Here is a 21,076-nt window from a genome sequence, read left to right on the forward strand (position 1 = left end):
ATTTGATGCGTGTAGCACCATGTTTATTTTATGGGGGGCCGTAAATAAATCGCTGAACTTCGTATTTGTCTTGAATTCACAAAAACAAACGTAAACATGAATTCGCAAGGAGCGTTCTCTTTTTTAGGGCGAGCCGGGTAATACATCTTTCAGCGTGATTGGGGCCGCGACAAGCGATCTCTCTTCGACGATGATTAATCTGACAAACGTTTACGCCTCTTTAGCATGTATAGCCGACGGCTTTTCACAACTTTTCGCGTTCGTCTGGGCGGAAAAGCAAACAGAAAAAATATTGACACGATCAAGCCGGATTTACAAACGCCTCGATCAGAAGGGCATGGGCGGGGCCCAGATTTACACGGAGCGCTCGCGAGTCGCACGGCACGTGACATCCCCTTCTGTCTATCTACAAAATCGTTTTTCTAATCTAGTTTTTACGTTGGAAATAATTTTAATAAAATCAAGTAATAACGGGAGTAACTTGACATTTCGTTGTTGTACACAATAACCGTTAAAAATGTCCCTCATTTTGTCATTTTCCTTCTTTCAGGTGTGTATTTCTACGTGCGGTACATTCAATCAGGATTTATGTCGATATGAGTGTCGTTTCCGAGTAATTGTGGACCTATTAAGTTAAAGGGTAAGTACAGTAGATCCCATCTATTAGAATCACTTTGGAAAATGATGGTTTGATTCAATTAAGTGCCTGATTGTATTATGCTAGGCGTCTTATTGTGAAGCAAAAGCTCTCACGTGCTCTTACACATCGGAAATGGGATCAGTGTCACGTTTAATAGCTGTACTTAAGCAAATCACCACATCCAATTTTTACGGAATTACCAACGTTTCACAAGTTCCGAGCTATTTTTAATTTGGAAACATGCAAATTTAAATCGTATTTGACCCAACAAAGAAAACGATAAGAGAGGAGCTTTTATAAAAGCGCCCACATCGTTGCGATCTCAGTTTTTATGAAAATATCAAAGAAATTCAAACTTGGAGCTACTTAGACCAGCTTTACTTTGTCTTGTCGTTGAGTTTTGCATGCTTTTAAAATAGTGAATAAATAATCGCTTCGATGCTTTTTTTATCGCAGTAATTATTGAAACGAAATCTCGTGTTTTGGACGTCTTGCGCAAATTGTTGATCTGATGACAGTGCACTTTAAGGGTAGATTATTTTCTGTATTTTCTTTGGTTTATTATTCAACACTAGACGTCAGACGAGTGAATAAAATATGCTAATGTTACAAATATGACATTTATTTTTTGAGCTACAATTTTTTTAGTTTTCTACGTTGCCAAACAACCTCGTAGGTAAAATTTCGGCACATTTTAAAAATACACCCTGTATATCATATTTTATGAAACGTACACCAATGCGGTTTCTTTGTTTTGACGCATATTTCCTATAGGTTACTTCGCATTGGCGTACATTTTATAAAACATGATATACAGGGTGTATTTTTAAAATATGCCGAAATTTTACCCACGGGGTTGTAGGACAACGTTGAAAACTAAAAGCAATTTAAAAAAATTGTAGCTCAAAAAATAAATGTCATTTTATTTTTTGACATAGAATTTTTTAAATAATTTTTCCGAGTTCTACATGAAGCCAGTAGCTAGTGGTTAAAATATCTGTACAACTTTCAATAACACCCTGTATACTATTTATCATGGAAAATACAACAGCCAGGAATAGCATATTTTGATGAAACTTTGTACAATAAATTGGGCCATTACTAAGGTGAAACGGGGAAAGTTCCAGTAAGATTGGTCTTCAAACCAGTCACGACAACACCGTAACACAGTGGCCACATTTCGTCCCACACGATGAGCGATTGCCCTATATTTTATCTTTAGTTTCAATTTTCTTGTAAAATTTCCCAAGTGCACGTGAATTACCTTCCGTTACCAAACCGTCGCTTTTCATCCATCTTTTTGTTGCACGTCTGCGACTCGTGCTTATTTCCACAGAAACAAAACCATTCGTGAGTGAATGCTTGAAATTAAGAAATGCAATGGATTTTCAAATTAAATTATTTATTCTTCACAGAAAAAATAAAATACGTCCTTGCTAAAAAATGTTGTAATTGTTGTCTTTGTTCCTCTTCCCCTTTTGTACATCTTGTGGGCATTTGTTAATTTGTTATTTATTGATTTTCTGGTGAAGAATACATTGTTGCCAACCAAACGTCATGTCTGTTTGCATCAAACAAATTACTTCAAAATCGACATTTATGTAGCATTTGGTAATTATGGTAGTCATCAGTGGCATTTAATGACTGATCTATCAACGACAATGACAGACATTAACTACTACAATCACTAATGTTAAAATGTTAAAACGATCCGTCCTTGTGGCATTATCAGATACATTTTGCTACCGACATGTGACATTTCCAGGTGTAATTTTTATTATTCCATCGACCGCTTTAAACCCCAACGACAAGGCCAACAATTAGAACACACACCACAATAAAACATTCTTTTTTTCTCTCACGCCTTCATCCTTCTTCACACACTCTATTTTTCTGTGTGTTTATTTTTATCAATTAACTCCCAACTCCGAAGTTCCGCCTGAACTTGTCTCAAGTGTTAATCACCTGAAACTCCGTTCTCAGTTTGAATTTAAAGGCGCTCTGTTAATTACCCTCGATTCATGTAAAGTCAATTGCATGTCGACTTAACCGACAGTTGGCAAGAAACCGACTGTTACAACACAATCCCAATCGGAATTATCCACCAATCGGGTTCAAACGGCTTAATTGATTCGATTAATAAAACGCGAAGTATCCGACTCCTTTCCACGCTTTTACAACGACGTGACAAGAGGAATCCATCTAGGACCGAATCAGACCGGAACCCGGATCGACGGGGATCAGTTTAACCGGATTCGTCCGGCAAAAAATCTACATTGTGTACCAGCTTCGCGATCTTCTTCCGGATTGGCGGGGTCGAGCTTCAAAGCTGCAACTTTATTTAGTTGGGGAGTTTGGGATAATTACAGAACTATGAAGATGTTTCGTTTCGGTTTATTGTTCGCTGAATTGAATGCGAGTGAATTTTTTTAACTGTTTTTTTTTGTGGAAAATCGAATAACAACTCTAACAATGCTGTTTTGCATGAGAACATGAAACGTGCCATTGAACACTGTGTAACACTCTTGTCGGGAGTGTTTCATTTACAGTGCATTGTCCACACCGCCGTGTTCCACTAATTGGATCCGCAGTCGATTGATTTTTAAAATGAGCGATTCACGAGCTGTTAGGGTATTCGCAGCTCTTTTATTGTCTGTCACGGAGGTTTGTCAAGCTCACAAAAAATTATCAAACTGAACACAAATGTTTTGCACCAGAAAAAATCACTAACGCGGTTTACGACGTTGTTTGAAAGTTGCAAATTGCAGAATTAAATTATGTGAGTTGCATTTGTGAGATTATGTGTAGCAGTTATGGAAAAACGGTTTACTATGTGATGTAGACCGGACATAAAAGCACAAAGTAAACGTAAAAAAAATCTTCATAAAAATGTTAATATCCTGACTTTTTCATAAATTGAAATCTTTTTTCTGTTTAGAAAATAAACAGTTATTGTTATGTTATGTAATGTATCAAGGCCAAAAAGTGTATCTTTTTCATCCGAGTCTGAGTTTTGTGGCCGAGGCGCAGCCGAGGCGTCAAACAGGCGAGGAGAAAAGACACTTTTTGACATTTCTGGTGGATGTGCGTTCGAATAAAATGCATTATTTTATCCCGAAAGTCTCATTCTGTTTGTTTATGAAACATTCGCACCAACAGCCATTTAGGCGCCATCAGCCAGTCCGACTGAGCAAGATACCAGTTAGATATGTAAACATTATAATGTCACTTAACGGCCAAAAATATTACCGCGCTTTGTGCACGTACGTCTATGTCGAGATAAAAGAGACACATCACGAGCTTTTAGTGCATTCGCAATAGCAGTTTCCAGCACGTGTTAAAAATGCAAACAGATGGACGGATCGATCAAAAGTTTACCAGTTTTCTGGGACACTTTCAGTGTTATTTTGTCTGGAAGGTGAGAAAAAAATCTAGAGCTGCTAAACGCTCGACGTAACTGTCGCTCTGATGGAGAAAGCAATTTTAGAAAGTGTCTAATTTGATGGAAGAAAATGCAGTCGGCGGAAATGCAACTTTTCTTGTGACAATTTAGTGCCATTAGCGCAAGATCGAATTGCGCCAGTTCTGGTTGCATTTAACACACCCCAGCGAGAATAAATATTTGCGCCCCCGAGAGAGGGGCGGCGAGGTCCGTGGTCCCGTTATTAAAACCAATTCGACTTTAGAGAATGCACAATAAACAGCGGAAAAGTAAAAAGGTCGGAAACTTTAACAGTGAAAAGCCTATCCCACTTCATAAAACGTATTTTAGTGTAAGTGAAAAGGTGGAAACGTGCACCGAAAAGGAGAATATGGCGCATAAAGCCTGGAAATATGCACATAATACGGAGGAATATGCAGATGTATGCAAAATGAGCGCGGTCTTTGTAAAGTACAGCGGTGGAAAAACGTGTTTTATTTGGGAAGCGACACCTCCAAGAATTTTTCAATTTGGACGTTATTAAAAATGCACGAATAAATTCCGTTCTGGTGCAAGAGTGCAACTGGTGTTCAAATGCAAAATTTCATTAGCGGGAGTCACGTGGAGTGGTATTCATCGAGTCATTTGTCAAGTAGAGAGATCGATGAAAAAAATTATGTAAAAGTCCTAGTCCGGATTTATTTCAGCACCTGTTAAATTGAGGGAAAAGTGGAGAAGTGTGCTCCTCCCTAATGAGGCTAATTGAGTTTCTGATTTATAAAATGTCACTTGCCAAGTGAGCCAACACTACAATGCTTTTATCTGGATTCGGGTTCATTCGAGTCATTAAATGCAATAATCGGGATAAAGCGATCACTCTGTCGAGATGAAATAAAAACGTCAGGAAGGAAACAGACGAACATTAAATTACTGTCTTATTTTGCCCTAAAAGAGTCGATAATGTTGTCTTAGTAGTAAAAATTACACCTGAATAGGAGGCGTTCTGAAAGATATCCACAGATGTATCAGGTGTTCGTTTAAATTTCCGGTCAAAGTTGGCCTTGAAGAGTTGATTATGAATTGTCGATTCTAATGAAGCTCATCTTATTTTAAGTGCTACAAAATTAATTAAATACTGAATTAAAATTAAATTAAATACTGAAAAAGTATTATGTATTTTGTTTTCTGCTTCATTTGTATAACACATTCATTATTTATGCTCCAACTCTCAAACAGTGATATTCATTACATTACGGCCGTGAATAATGACTCATTACTCCACGGGTTGTAACCAATCAGAAGTTGCAACTGGCCTAGACTACAATCGTTGTGATACAGTGCAATACTCATATGGCATGAAAGACGTAATAAATGAATTTTAGTAGTGAAAATAATAGGTACATTGTACAAAATACTCGCGTGTACTGGTCATTACTCAGTAATAGCTCTCGTCACACGCTCGATGAGTAATGTACTATTTTTTTAAATTATTTTTCTTCGGGATTTTCTAATTAATATTATTTATCAAATAATAAATAGGTCTGTGCCAAGGGAGAAGAAAAAACTAACAAACAAAAGTATAAAAAAATACAGACAGAAAAAATCGAATAATAAAATTATACGAAACAAAAACTGTAACGGTATAATAAAATGTTTTATAAGACAAATAAACAGAACTACGAGATTTTTATTTATGTTTCTGTCATTTCGTTCCCACGCGAGTAAACAAAACCGTTATTTCTCATTTATATTAAACCTCTACAAGATATTGTTCAAGGTAAAACAGATTCTAAATAGACATAAAAAGAGATTTTCTTTTGCTTTTTCATGTGTCTAGTCTTTTATTTTGTTGATTGCAAATTTGAGCATCAGACACTTTAAAAACAATATTTTAATTTTTGTAAAAATGTTATTAAAAATGAAACTACCGTAGTTGACTTTATTTAAAGGATATTTGGGCAAGAAGCGCCAGCGTTAATACCCAAATCCAGCGTCAACTTTTTTCGTGAAAGGAGGACGTAAAGCGCCCTTTGTTATTATTTTCCTTACTTAAGTCGTTTACACCCGAGGCCGTGTTCGCTGCAAGTAACGAGCCAGTTGCCAACTTTTGATGCGGAAATAAAAATTTCGCCTTCACCTAAACGCGGTTAAAAAAATTTGCATTCGCCGCATCTGCTCCGAAACTGTATTTTTCCAGTATAAAACTTGGCAAATTTCCATCTACAAATAGACCCTTCTAGGTCTGAGATGAATTAAGAGGTCGTCGAGTAAATTAATACAGGCACGGAGGGCAAATAAAATAACATATAGGGAGAACATTGTTTTCAAATGAATACATTACAATCCGCCCCGGAGCAGGCGAAATAATTTCGCATGGAAAAAGTGTTCCAGACTTGCGCTCCGGGAGTTGGATGGAATGAAGCTCTCCTAATTTGGAGGGAAACAAGTTGTAAGAAATCTGGCGACATAAATAAATAAAGAGGTACATCTTTATTAGGAAACAGGATAAAAAATAAAACTAGTGGAATAACGACACAAAATAATTTACTCAACTGAGCAGAAAACGTTTTTTTTTTCTTAACAAGAGGAAAAGGTAGCGGAAAGCGAACAAACATGCTCCGGAAGTTGTGGATGTAGTTGAGGAAATTATAGACAATGAACTAAAAACTTCCCCATGTCATTTCTCTCAACACGTGAATATTTCTGTGGAAACTTATAATGATGATGTAATCCCAAATAAAACGTTTTTCACTGATGAAGCTTGGTTTCATGAGAACATAATAATATGTGAATTCACAAAACAAGGGAACATGAAGTACAGGAAATCCACACTTGAAATTTGAGTACTCTTTACACCCGGGGAAACTGTTCTTACAAGGTTCAGTGAGGTATGTCCAGTTTTGGTACATTTTGACACAAATTCAAATTTTTTCCTTGACTAAAATATATATTATTATGAACCACCTCCGTTCTCGATTCGCATTTTTTCCATATTTTTTTCTTCCTTTTATTGGAATCTTGCACAAGCACTGCACTTCGAGTCTTCCAGCATCCGCCTAAGAAATTAAATCAGCGCCAAGTTTGTTTCAGCCGCCGTCGATATATTGAAGGATTTGCATTTTACAGCGTGTCAAATCCGGAACTCATTGACACATCTGAAATTTTCTATTTGGAAAAGCTTAGTCTTGGCGAAAGTTTCAGGCTCGAACGCTCCGCCGCCGCCGAAAACCGTGTCTGAATAAAGATTGATCATCGGCGGGAGGTCTGTCAAATCGAATAACGCACTTGTATTAATCTCCATCTGGAAGGGGTGCATTCTGTGTTTCTCACGGCTGGATGGGATTCCGATAAGAATGAGGCGCGAAATGGCCATTAAAAAATAATGGGTCTCGGTGGAGGTGATGAATGCAAAGCATCATCCGCGGGGGTGGAATCTCCTCCGGACACAATAAGTGAAATATTTCGAAGCTGCCAGATCTCACCCTTCGCGCTTTTTTCGACGATGTTTGGAAACAAATTAGCGAATCGAATGTGAAATATTGGGATTAGTGGAGTCAACTGTTTAATTTCGCGCCTAATTAAACCAGATTATTGATTGGATTATTTACGCTAAATTAACACGCAAAAATAATTTACGAACGAAAAAACAATACATAAATCATCAAGTGGTAATTGTTGTGTTTGTCTGACATATCAATTCCGCCCGTTTAAGCCTTATTTAATTTGGACCGACTTTGCTGACACAAAATCGTTAATGTTTCTGTTTGTATTTTATTGAATCACACCTTTGTTGTGTTTGTCATCGGGGATGGGCTAAATTTATCCGGAATTTTATTGGATGGGCTTCACATAAATTATGCAAGATGCGTCATTACCTGGAAAATATCAAAATACAATAAAAACATAAATATTGAACGAGTAAGCTCTCTTTTATTTTCTCCCTTCGTATGGATCGAGCTACGACTATAATACACAATGACAATACATTTTTTGAGGCGCACTACACGGGCATGCGACACGCTAAAATCGTCACGCGACACGCGACACGCTAAAATCGTCACGCGACACGCTTAAACCGTCACGCTCAAATCGTCGTCAGGCTCGAGTCGGAGAACAACGAAAGCAACCCTGTAGCCCTTAAATGATTTTTTTTTTTAATTCAACTAGGAAAAGCAACCATTGTGATATGTCATTTTAGTTGTCAAACGTGCTTCATTTAATAACTAATGAAAAAAGTGACATTACTGACATTATATTATCACTAGTGTTAAAAAGTGACATTAGTGATTAGGATTATCCCGGAAAATTATTGAAATAGCAGATTTAAACAGGATTTTAATCAGAATGTGTGCTTTTCGTAATTAAATTAGAAAAAAATCTTGTATGAAACACGTAGCAAAATGGCTATTTTTTTGCATACGACATGTTGGACCACTCGTTGACGCTCGTGGTCCAATTGTTATGTCTAGTGCAAAAAAGACGCTCATTTTGCAACTCGTTGCATAAATAGCTATTTTAAAACAGTATTGAATTTAAATAATATTAATTATTTATGCCTTGTCCCTGATTTTTTTTGTAATTTATTTTAAATTGCGGGTGCCTTTCCAATGTAGCACTTTGCGAAAACGGTCATATTAGCATCGTAATAAAAAATTCAAGTGTTTATAAAATTAGACGTTATGAAATAGGGGAACGAGCCGTTTCATGTGCGCATAATTCACGTACTTTTAACGACTTTGCATAACTCCAACTTCATGCTTTTCGTATTATCTGAAAAGGGTAGTTATAAAGAGTTTTAATCTTGTAATAATTTCTTTAATGGCGACGGCGACCGTGTTAAATGTTTTAATTTTTAAGGAGTCGGTCTCGCTTTAAATTCTTCACGACCGAAACAACACACTCCAATTAATTTTGAAACGGGGACGCTTTCAAGATCCGTAGGTTGAGACGCTTCCTTTGGAAAAATATGTCACAAAGAGAATTTATCACCGCCACGCGTGATTATTTGATCCGAACGCACTAATTCCGCACGCTCCTTTGGAAAAGCTCCCCCGGAAAAATATTTACCCAGTTTTCCGTTCCAGTGATTAATAATTCCGGCCCACAACTCAACCATTATCGATACGTTCAAACCTCCGAATTTATTCCTTGGAATCCTTATCGAATGCGGCTGTGTCGTGTTTTGCTCAGGTGAAATTTTCAATTTTTCACTTGGAAATATTTTAATGAGGCGAGGCGCTCATTAACCAGAGAGGTGCTTACGTTCGAATGGTTAAAATTTCGAAATGACACCGAGCTGCTTTATGTGCGCCCGGAGAAAGTATTTTCGTGTAAAAAGTTTGTTAATTCTGACTTGTTTATGTTATTTTGGGCGGCACGCGAACTGCTGTGACTTGATGTACAGTGTGTGTTGCCAACATGAATTCCATTTCGAAGCTATATTTGCTTGTTTATTGCTTCGGGGGCCGTGAACGAGGCACTTTTCCGAAATTGTTATTGCTCTGACTTTTTTATTTTTTATTGTTGTGTTTAGCTGCGATGTTTATCTCCGCGTTTCTACCATTCGATTGACAAATATTTCACAATCAAGATCACCCCAATAATTCCGAATATTACAAGAAAGAGGTGAAACCACGCCTCATCACAAAAAAGTCAGTATGTAAGTATCATGTAATTTGTTTCTTCAATCTCTGGGATTAGCACAAAAACTCTCATTTCTACTCTTAATGATATAATCTACTACTGAAATATCATTATTAAAGAAGTTTCATTGGATGTCACGTGAAGATGTTTCCGACTCTCTCAGCTTACATAAGCTTACGCAAGGCCAAGGTTGCGTCACGTCTGGTTGCCCAGCCACTTTTAAAATTAATGCCCACGAAAGCACATTAAGTAACCCAGACAGGGAGCTTTCAAGCCGGTCAGACTGCACATTATTACCCGACTTTTTGCCATCAGCGCCCCGGAACGCAAAAACAAAGTAATAGAGTTGTTTTGATCCAGCCGACAGCCATCAACACCGGTCTCTTGCATGTGCAGGCAAGAAACCCGAAGCTCGGATTCCGTCAGGAGAGGGATGCATCTCTGGCAGCTAACCGGGTTGAGATTACCACACCGTGGTAAGATTAACGGGAATTTACACGACACACAGCGAGCAAGCCCGCCCGGGTTTAGCTACTTATCAATAATGTCTCCACCCTGTGTGGAGCAATTAATCATCGGGAAGAAAATCTCGATGATAAATTTAAACGAAATATTTGCATCTAATTAGGGGAAGCTTCGCGACAAGAGTGGTAGGGGTTGTTCCGTATGATGGATGATCCGTGTATGTGAACACTTTTTAATCTGCTCTAATGCAATAATCTGGTCGAAATTAAATTTCTTTTGATGAAGGGTTGTAAAGAAACTTTCATCAAGTCATTTCATTAAGCAGTTTTTGTGCGGTAAAGCTAAACTTTTAAGGGATGGAGTGGCTCACTTTGTTCGACAAAATTTATGCCCAAGAGCTCTGAAAACACAATTCTTTCGCCACAATCGCATTTGTGCAACCAAAATAATCCAAATAGAACTGGAGGGCTAATATTGCGCCATCACTGTCACAGATTGATTCCTGGGGAAAAATTGCCCCGGATCAGTTGCGAAGGTATATTGACACACTCCCCAAACAAAGCGCTTTATTAAATTGGAAAGTGAGTTGGTGTGGTAATGGGGAAAGTGTGTGGGCGTAATTTAATGTCTTCCGATTATTTTTCGTGCAAGAGGGTGGCAAAACGTGGTCGGAGATTTTAATTATTCATTTGGCGTAGCGCCCTACAATATTGGGAAGCGATAAATCATAGATCCGTTAATTAATTTTACATCCCTCTTTAAGTTGGGTTGATGGTGTCGTAAAGCTGCTATGAAATATCCATGGATACTCTCGAGCAAATAATAAAATGTTAACTGACAAACAACTCGTAAAAGCGTGTTAATTAAACTGCTGCGAATTCTGTTCGCATAACCTCAATATGAATCCTAAACTGAGTTGGGAATTTAGGGCTCCAGTCGACTTGTCTTCGTCGGAATAGGTAATCCCGTCGGTGATGCGTTTCACTGTGGATGACGTTTTGCTGCACTAACTCGATCTGAAATTTTAATTGGCTGGGATTTTGAAATATACAGGGTGTTTTTGAAATGCGTGCAGAAATTTTAATCACGAGCTACTGGCTTCATGTAGAACTCGGAAAAAATATTTTAAAAATTGTATGTCAAATAATAAAATGACATTTATTTTTTGAGCTACAATTTTTTAAAATTGCTTCCAGTTTTCTACGTTGTCCTACAACCTCGCAGGTAAAATTTCGGCACATTTTAAAAATACACCCTGTATATCATGTTTTATAAAATGTACGCCAATGCGAAGTAACCTATAGGAAATATGCTTTAAAACAAGGAAACCGCATTGGTGTAGGTTTTATAAAATATGATATTGACAACGTAGAAGACTAAAAGCAATTAAAAAAATTGTAGCTCAAAAAATAAATGTCTTTTTTTTTGACATAGAATTTTTTGGATATTTTTTCCGAGTTCTACATGAAGCCAGTAGCTCGTGGTTAAAATTTCTGCACGTATTTCAAAAACACCCTGTACAAAAAGATAAACTTCAGTGTTACTGGTCCCCAATTTAGAGCTCTTGGATTTTCCCATGCGCAAACGACGAAAATCGGTGCTACAAACAAAACTGGTTTATCGCTTTCGCGCAGATATTGCCAAGGTCACCGCCCACGAGAGAATCCAACACCTCTAACCAGTGTTGGTTTTGAACCGACTTCAAGCTTTCTGAAAGCGTCCCTCCTGATCGATTCGTCTGAAAATCTGCTGACAACTGGATACCCCGCGGCGTCCTCCAGAAAGTCGTTCCTTCCGGTGAAAAATTCCAACAAGAAAATTAATAAAGGACGCCATAAAGCTCGACAAGTTTATCTGAAACACGATGTCGTTCGGCACTTTTATAGTTATTGAGCAGTCATCCTTAAAAGATATAAGTTTACGACGCCAACAACATTATTCATCCCCGTTCGGATCCAACCCTTTCGGGGTGACTTCTCCCCGCACGCGTGCTTTAATAACCGCGTAAAATATGTTTGACAGCACGCGTAGATTAATCGTCGAGTATTCGCAATTATCGACTTCCTCCTTGCACTCACAAAGGGGCCCAGGCCGATAAAATTACAAGGACCTCGATATTATTTATTTTTTACAGCAGCCGGGGAAAAAACGAGCCCGCCACCGGGCGGAGACGTGTTTTCCTCGGAGGAGGAAGTGTGTTTTCGTCGTGTCGACACTTAGAACCGACGGCAGGAATTTGCGGCGCTCCATCCCGAAAATGAATGCGCTTTCTGAGGTATTTCGCTCAGGATCATCAGCGTTATGGATAAGTGAGGGGTGTGTCTCTTACCCATTTGGGAATGTGGATGGTGCATTGTTGGCGGCGATCCATATTCCGCAAGCACCGCTGAAAAAGTGCGCTGGGTGATTGTTTAGAGGGGTTTCGCATTTTTCTCCGCGAGGATGATTAGCGAGCTATTGATTCCTTCGCGTGTACCGAAAGAACTATTATTTTAAACAACGCTCCAATAAATTGATGCTTTTTCTGATTTTGATCTAAATCGATCCCTTCTAAACTTCTCACAAAGAAATAATACAGCTAAAAAAATACAAATTTTATTCTCGATTTGACAAATAAGCATAACAATCTAAACGTCAACATAAAAACCAACATGTGTGTAAAACACAACTTTATTTTACAAGTGGGAAGTTTACACGCACGACCGCAGCGCGTGTTATCCCAGACGCACAAGTTGCAAACATAATTTTTTATTCTATAGTGTGAAATGAAGTTCCCTAAACTGTAAAACAAATTTGTTTTATTTCACCCTGTGAAAAAAACAACTGCTTTTTAAATGAGTAAATTTAATACTTGTTAAAATGCAAACTTTTATAAAGCTCACTTATTAGGCAGCCCGAGTTAATACTTTCGCGCCGCATTCCGAATTTACGTTAAAAATGTAGTTCTACAGTTTTAAGAAGATTAAGCTGTGTTAAAATGAGGGAGCTTTCGAGCTTTATAGTAGTGCGTTGGAACAAATCTAATACCTTCTTGTACAAGCTTGACGTGCATGTCACATCTAAATTTGAATGTCTATGACATGAGACATTATCTATGCAAGATCTATAAATTAATCTACGGTTTACATTAAACTAATACGATGTCGGGAATATGCTGTGTTAAGATATTTACAATTTAAATGATATGTAATAAATATGCATATAGGTAAGCGACAAGCAAGAGTGTTCTCTGCTAACCTATTGTGACGTAAAATCTACATTACAAGGGCTTGTGGCATTCTAGCTTCAATTTATTTATATTAATTAGCGCGTTTGAATTGGAATTCGTAAAATAAGAAAATCTTTACACAATTTTCAGTGGCATCGGACATACTTCAGATATTCGCTAAATATACTCGTAACAAAAATTATCAAAACGGGAATAGTAAACGTTTACAACTTACAACTGTTTACTTTTCAACACTGAAGGGCCAGCTTGCGCTATTTCCACCACAGTGAAACCGGTTAAATATTGGGTAATAATTTCGTTATTTCGCTTTTTTACAGGCTTTTTTTAAAAAGTGCATGTTGTACAATACGTTATTTAAGTTGACAGCTTGTCGTCTCCTAATAATGACGTCATCAATAATTTTTTTAAATGACAACCCTCACTTTTTTCATCTTTTTCTGGTAGACCTTCTTAGTACTTAAACGACTAATGAAAAAAATTGATACCTTACATAACATTTTTTTTTGAGAAAATGACAAATTTTACTTAAAAAATTTAACTTGATTTTTAATGTAAAAATTTTAATTGACCTCAAACAAAATCATCAAACATCTCAGGTTAACAATAAAATTTAACGCAAATGTTGACATTGCCTCCCGCCAACTATTTGACACTCACCGACACTTTGTACACTGCGCTCAATAATGTCAGGGCTTATTTGTTCCGTTTCAGTGCGAATTCTCTACCGCAAATCGTTCTAAATTGTTTGGTCTATTAAAATAAACCTTCCATTGTAAATAAATCTATTGAAAAAAAAAATTAAGTCAAAAATTAAATTACATTTTTTGAAGTAAAATTTGTCATTTTCTCAAAAAATTGTTATGTAAGGTGTCAATTTCTTTCATTGATCGTTTAGCTAGTACGAAGGCGTACCAGAAAAATAAGAAAAAAAACGGGGGTTGTCATTTAAAAAAATTATTGATGACGTCATTATTAGGAGATGACAAGCTGTCACTATAAGCAAAGTACTGAACAATATGCACTTTTTAAAAACAAAATTGACCTATTAAAGGATTTTTCTCAGAAATTAATAACTTACAGTTTTATCTAATTTATTCCGAACTTTACGAACGCACTGTAGAAAGTTGGAATCTTTAAGATGATTTAGAATTTTTTTTTAATTTTGTTATTCATAATAAATATTCTCTTAGACCGATTTTACGATGGGTGATGTATTAAATGTAAAAATAAAAACTTCATTTAATAATTTATTCTCTTTGGCTTTTTACATCAAGGTAATTTGTATTTTAAAAATTAATGTAAATCTATAAATTGCCTCAAAGTGGAGGTATGTTGCAAGATGAGGCATCTCAATTTAATATTTTAAAACCGCTTCAAAAACCTTTCAGTCTTGAATTTTTTTCCAGGGTTTCTGACAAGATGAATTACATAACCCAATTATCTTAAAAAGAATTAATTTGTTTTCTATAATACGAGTATGATTAAAGTATGCCAGGCTACGGATTTTTTTAACAGGACTTGCCACCTTCGTAAACAACGATTATCTCAATAAAGTCGATTTTTTAAAATTATATCACTCGATCAAATGAAATCCTGGACTGGGAAAGCGTTAGAAACCGTCAATTGTGCTTTTTTAAAGCGTAGATTAATTGGAGCATGTTGACAGCTAACCTAAAATTTAGAGCCAAAAAAATCTTTCTTTGCAATATTTTACATTAAAAATAGGATGACTTAAGGGTTCCTATTCTCGAGGCAAATATCTAAGAGCACCCTTTGCTGAAAACAAATATGTTCAATTATGTCCCGATTAAACATAAACAAATGTCATTCGCGCAAACGGCGGGAAATTCAAACTTTACACTGTTCTAAGCGGTTTAATTTTTCCAACGCCTACTCAGCCCAGGATTTCCTTTGAACGCGCGATAAATTTGTACGAACATATTTTTCAAACTGACAAATTTCTTTAAACCTCCAACTGCGTTCCCCACAGAAAATTGTTTTTGCTTTAATAATAGCCTTGTTGCCAACTTTATATTAACACACTACACCAACCTAATACATTTTTTCCTTAATCCAGGCCCCACCTCCTTTGCAGCTACACATTTTTTCCATTCCCCAAATTACATTTTGCTATTTTAATTTCAACCATTAGTTCGCCTTTTTGTAGCGCATACTAAATCATTTCATTTACGATTTGTACGAAAAATGTCCCTCCACATAAAATGCGTGATATTTTAAAGGTGAAACGAAATGTCAACAGCATCACTAAAACCACTTTTTGACATTTCTCTTGTATTTTAATTTACCAACTTTAACAACGAAGCTGCACCTAGACACTTTTTTCCATTTGTAATAAAACTCTCGACTTCTGAACACATCGTAGCTGAAACTTCGTCCAACTTCTACGACAAAATAAACTTCCAAAGGCTGTTCAGTTTGAACAATCCAGTCTGTATAATAATTATTCGGGGGTTTGGAACGGCATTGTTACAATTTGCGTCTATTTCTTGCTAGATTTGGAACAAAAAGGCCGTCGCTTCACACTAAGTGACTTTATACCAACTTACTACACATTATTACAAAATAACACAATAAGCAACTTAGTCTGCCCTATCGTCTGTTCTCTTATCTGCAACCCTCCAACCTTTGAGGGATTTTTTGCCGGCTGTCTCGTCATCCCCCCAAATTCTAAACAACCGAATAGATAACATCGCGACGAACAAAAAGGCAACATGCAATTAACTCACATCAAAACGTTTTATTCTGAATAATATGTAATGAAGCTTTGGCGGTTATCTCAAACGAGACCAATTTGAGAACAATTATCGATGAGATACTAAACATTATCGTTCTCAGAGACTAAGTTTGAAAGCTCGAACAAAGCTCACTTACTCAAAATGTTTCATTCAAACAAGCAATCTGACTCAAATAAAATATTCACTTAAATCCCCTCCACTCACTTATTAATAGAAGAGGCAAAGCTCCGCTTTGAGGTGAGCCGCAGATCTTTTACCCAGCTCAAAAGGGCACTGCACTTTTATTAGAGCAAACACGAAACCCGTTTTCGGCCACACCATATTCTTTGAAAGAGCTTTCGTATAGCGCGCCTATATATAGGCACCGAGATATATTGAATATCGGTGTTCATATCAATGCGAGAGGTGAGTGGAATTCAGGGTTATGGCGAGATGATATTGGATATAAATATATTTCCGGGCTGTCGCCGCCCCCACCGTAATTAAAATGTGCAACCCCCGGAGACACGTCCGAAGCACCGACCTCTCTTACATTTTATAATCAGCTTAGTACTTTATTCTGGCCAGGACTGCTGCCAGTTTTTGCGAGGTGCGCATTATAACGAGTGTAATATAAGCTGAAGTAGAACGCTAAGTGACTTTTTATTTTCTATGATTCAGAAGGCTTTTAAACACAGTTTAACTAAGTAATGGAGGGGCGCACTAGCTTCTAATTAGACCTAGACACCCGGAATCTTGCACTTTTACTCAGCTAAGTGTAGTCGCTTAAATTTACTTCGCCCAATCGATAGCTAAAAATGCTCGCGAAAGGTCAAGGCTTGACCCGAATTAAATTTTACCCAGACGTGTCGTCTTGCACAGAGCCCGCCTTAATTACCCAAGAATGTGCCATAGTAGGCTTAACTACAAAATGTAACGTTGTAACGGGTGTTTAAAGAGGCGTTTTAATAATAATAATGATAATAAAAAAATAATAATTTTAATAGAAAACTCAAGCTCGGACAAAAAAAATGACTTTTTGGCCTTGTTGCACAAATGAATATTAAACCATCTTATGACATCTGTAAACATGCCAAAATGACCACAGTCATCACACTAGTTTCTGAAATGGAACAAACATGTTTTGATAGATTTCGGTGAAACACAGAGCCCGCCTTAATTACCCAAGAATGTGCCATGGTAGGCTTAACTACAAAATGCAACGTTGTAACGGTTGTTTAAAAATACAACACAAATATTCACAGGAGAAAGGCGTCAGTCAGTCCAGTCAAATAATAACAATAACAAGTACAAAAATTAATAATAATAATGATATTAAATATTCATAATAGTAATAATAATAATTTGAACAGCCTCGGCTGCGCCTCGGCCAGAAAACTCACACTCGGACGAAAAAGATGCACTTTTTGGCCTTGATGCACAAATGACTATTAAACCATCTTATGACATCTGTAAACATGCCAAAATGACCACAGTCATCACACTAGTTTCTGAAATGGAACAAAAATTGTTTGATAGATTTCGGTGAAATAAAAAACATATTTACACTTGCCCGTTTCGGTGTAGAATCTCATGATCCACCCTTTAACTCCCATTTTTCAATCTCTGCCGGATTTTTCGTCCCAACTTAAAAATTACTGGCCCCGGAGTCTGAACCCGTCAGACCCTACTTTCCCAGGTACTTCAAATTAAATTTGTTGGTGTGTTTACCATTTTTGGGGTGATTTTCATGCAGGATCCGACACTTTTATAAACTAATACCGCAATAAATAAAACAGGAGGGGTGTGGCCGGACCGGGACGACCTCCGGAAGAAGTCCGGGGATGTTCCAGGTTTTGTAAAAATAAGCGGCGCACCACTATTGTTGTATTTGTCACACTTGCGGCCGCACCACTAATAGTTGTGTGTGTTCTAGTTTCGAAATTGCAGTCTCGGGCTGGAAAACAGGAGTTGTTCTTATTTGAAATTTAAAAGACCGAGAAACAATCTTGTCCAGGCGGTTGTAATAAACTTGTTGTGGGGAAAAAGTTGTAGATGATTCGCTTAACCCTTGCGACGAAATTATTAAATTAAATAGTTTGCGGACAAAGAAAGCTCGCGTTCGAAAATCCGGGATTAGCCGGAAAAAGCCGGCGAGCTTAAATAACACAAACATATTGTGCCATTACTGTGTGGAATTTATTATGTGCGATGTAGCCGGTGTAAACGATGAAAAATTTACATAATGACTTATTTACCAACAGCTAGACCTTATCACGTCTTATATTTCGTTTCCGAAGCTGCGAAATTTAAATTAATGTCCCACAATACAGCGTAAGCTCCGGCTCGGCTCGATCCACACCCCAGATAAAAATATTATGCAGTGCGAAAGCTGCAAGAGCTTTTTCAAGCGGGGTCCTGCAGGTACGCCATTAAGTGTCCCGGTGCTCTATAATTGTGCAGTTAATATTCAAAAGCCCACAAAATCTCGCATCCAGAGCTTTGTACAGAACCGGCTTTGCGGGATTTAATTGTTAATAGAATATAAAGTCACTTATCTGGCCGGGGTATCTTTGTATTTCATTTTTGTGCAGCGAGCTTTTTGACCCTCGTCTAATAAGTTCGGCTCGCCGCAGGTATTCTTGTGCCCTTTTGTCGGAAAATTTTTCGAGTTTCACTAATTCCTTCGTGACCCCCGAGCTCCGTCAACATCACAGGTCGTTTAGAATGTACGCGGGACTGCTTACTTTGTCGTAATCGTGAAATATAATACAATTTTTTTCACTTGCGTGTTCCCTAAGCTCTGTTGACAATGTCAAACACGGCAAAAAGCTCCTTAAAGTGGGATTAAAAGAGGACTTTTTGTGTTTGATATTTGCATCGCGATCCATAAAACCTCCATTATTTTTTTTGCGCCGGAACTTGAGCTTTTGTATGAAAGACAAACGCCCGAAAAACTGGAAATTCGATCGCGTCCTCGGGCAAATATCGCACAAAAATTATGTGGCGCCCGGAATAAACGCCCTTATCTGCGAAAAGCTTCATTTCTCGTCCCACATTTTTTCCACGGCGAAACTGTTGTTTCCACATTTGTCTCTGCTCCCGTTTAAATGTTTTTATTGGGTGAATTTATGGCGAAGCAAAATCGTCTAATTTTGGAGGAGCCGTAAAGAACGCCAAACATTGCATGTTGAACCCTCGGTCTCGGTGGGTGCGTGTTAGATATAGCCCTTGCAACGAAATTACGAGGCATTTACGCTAATGGTGAAAATACGAAAAACTTAATCTATAAAATGGGACGTCTGCAGAAACGCATAATTCCATAACTGATCGCGCTAATTTTTCCTCATTACGCTCGAACGACGTTCGCGTCTTGTAAACACGAAAAAAAGAAATTTAATGAACATAAAACGACGTCATTAGCTGCAACAACTCGAACCGGAGCCCCGACGTTCCGCTCCGGACACAGGGAAATGATAAATCCCCCCATTTGTGTGCACTTTGATTGTGGAACAGGCTTGTTTCGCAATAACGGGAAAGCTCGAGCTTAAAAAGGGAATCGGCTTGAAAATTCATCTGCTTAACCGGACCGGATCGAGACTAAGTTTTCCGGTGAAGGGTCGGATAAGGACGTTGTGTATTAATTTTATTCGGGATTTCAGATGGGGAATTGGCTTGCGGTATTATTTTAGCCTGGAGTTTTTCCGGGTCTCTTAGCGGCGGCAAACGATTGACCGTTGTGGATTTTTGTGTCAAAAAGCGAGCATTTGCATATTACAAAACTGGATTCCGTGTTCAATATGTGCATAAATTGTCCGCGCTGTTAAAAGGGGCGAGGGGCGGCGATACAGCTTCCAGATATTTAGGTTTGTTGCGAATTTGGCTGAAATGTTGATTTTGCAAAGAGGAATATTTTTTCACCGAGGGATAACAACCATAACATAAATAATAACTTTGCAGCGGATCCGGAACATTCCGTGTTTACACTTAGCCCACCCAAATTAAAATTTTGTTTGCAGTTTACAAAATAATTGATAATTTTAGTGCTCTAGCGGGTGATCGGAATTACCCCAGAGAAGAATTTTTCTTCTGAAAACGACGTAATGTTTCAGTTTTTCGCGTTTTCATTGTAGAACCCGCCCTTTAATTAGGTAAAATGTAACAACTTTCTCGTTGATCGCTGATAATCTGTGCACCAAATAATACAAGACAATTCTGGTGTTAAAAGGCCCGCCATCACGCGAGCATTAGCCCGAACAAGTGTTTACACGGTCGCCAAACATGCTTTACCACTGATGATAAACCGCCTTACATTAATTAATTCGGACTTTTTAAAATAATTGCTGCAGCGGGAAGACACGAAACCGCGCCATTAATCCCACAAATCCTGCTTCACTTTCGACTCTCCCATTTGGCGGAGTGCATCGACTGCCGCCAAATGAAATGGTTTTATAACATGAATCCAATTTAAAATAATCAAACGCCACCCGGACACACCTCAAAACGGAAACGTTGCGAACTGATTTATCCTCGAAAAAATTGTTATCTTGTTTTAAAGCAATTTCAGCTATACGTGCGCCGGTGTATTGTATAATAGTGAACCCTCCGGAAACCAATTTAGTTAGTTTGGAACTTTGTGTTTGTTGCAGCGTGACGTAACAGGCATGGACAGGTTGCTGGCTGCGATGCATGAGGTCGCTTCTGATTTTGTACAAGGGGTGGGGGCTGCCCTACAATTTGGCGTTTCTTGCGGTCGCACCCCGTCGAGTTCAGTAATTTTGACAATGTTATTAGAGCTGGTCGAACTGCATTTGATCTCGGACGGCGACAGCTTCTATCGATTGGACGAGCGCTTTTAACCCCGCCAATAAAATCAAAGAGAAACATCGCAAGAGATTTGTTTTATCTTCTTTTTTGACTCTTGCGTTGAAGCTATAATTATT

The 21,076-nt window shown here is 37.8% G+C and overlaps 1 protein-coding gene across 4 annotated transcripts in view; it reads left to right on the forward strand.

Annotated features, from left to right (window-relative positions):
• The window catches only part of LOC138141634 (chaoptin), a 161,735-nt gene that overhangs the window by 43,413 nt on the left and 97,246 nt on the right, over window positions 1–21,076 (forward strand). For 3 of the 4 annotated variants that reach the window (XM_069062360.1, XM_069036184.1, XM_069036183.1), the window contains one exon: window positions 551–640. The exons of the other annotated variant lie outside the window; for it this stretch is intronic. The gene's annotated coding sequence lies outside the window, so the exon portion shown is untranslated. The remainder of the gene's footprint in view (window positions 1–550; window positions 641–21,076) is intronic. 4 annotated transcript variants of the gene reach the window in all.

Source organism: Tenebrio molitor, chromosome 1 (assembly GCF_963966145.1).
Source record: "Tenebrio molitor chromosome 1, icTenMoli1.1, whole genome shotgun sequence".
Lineage (NCBI taxonomy): Eukaryota > Metazoa > Arthropoda > Insecta > Coleoptera > Tenebrionidae > Tenebrio > Tenebrio molitor.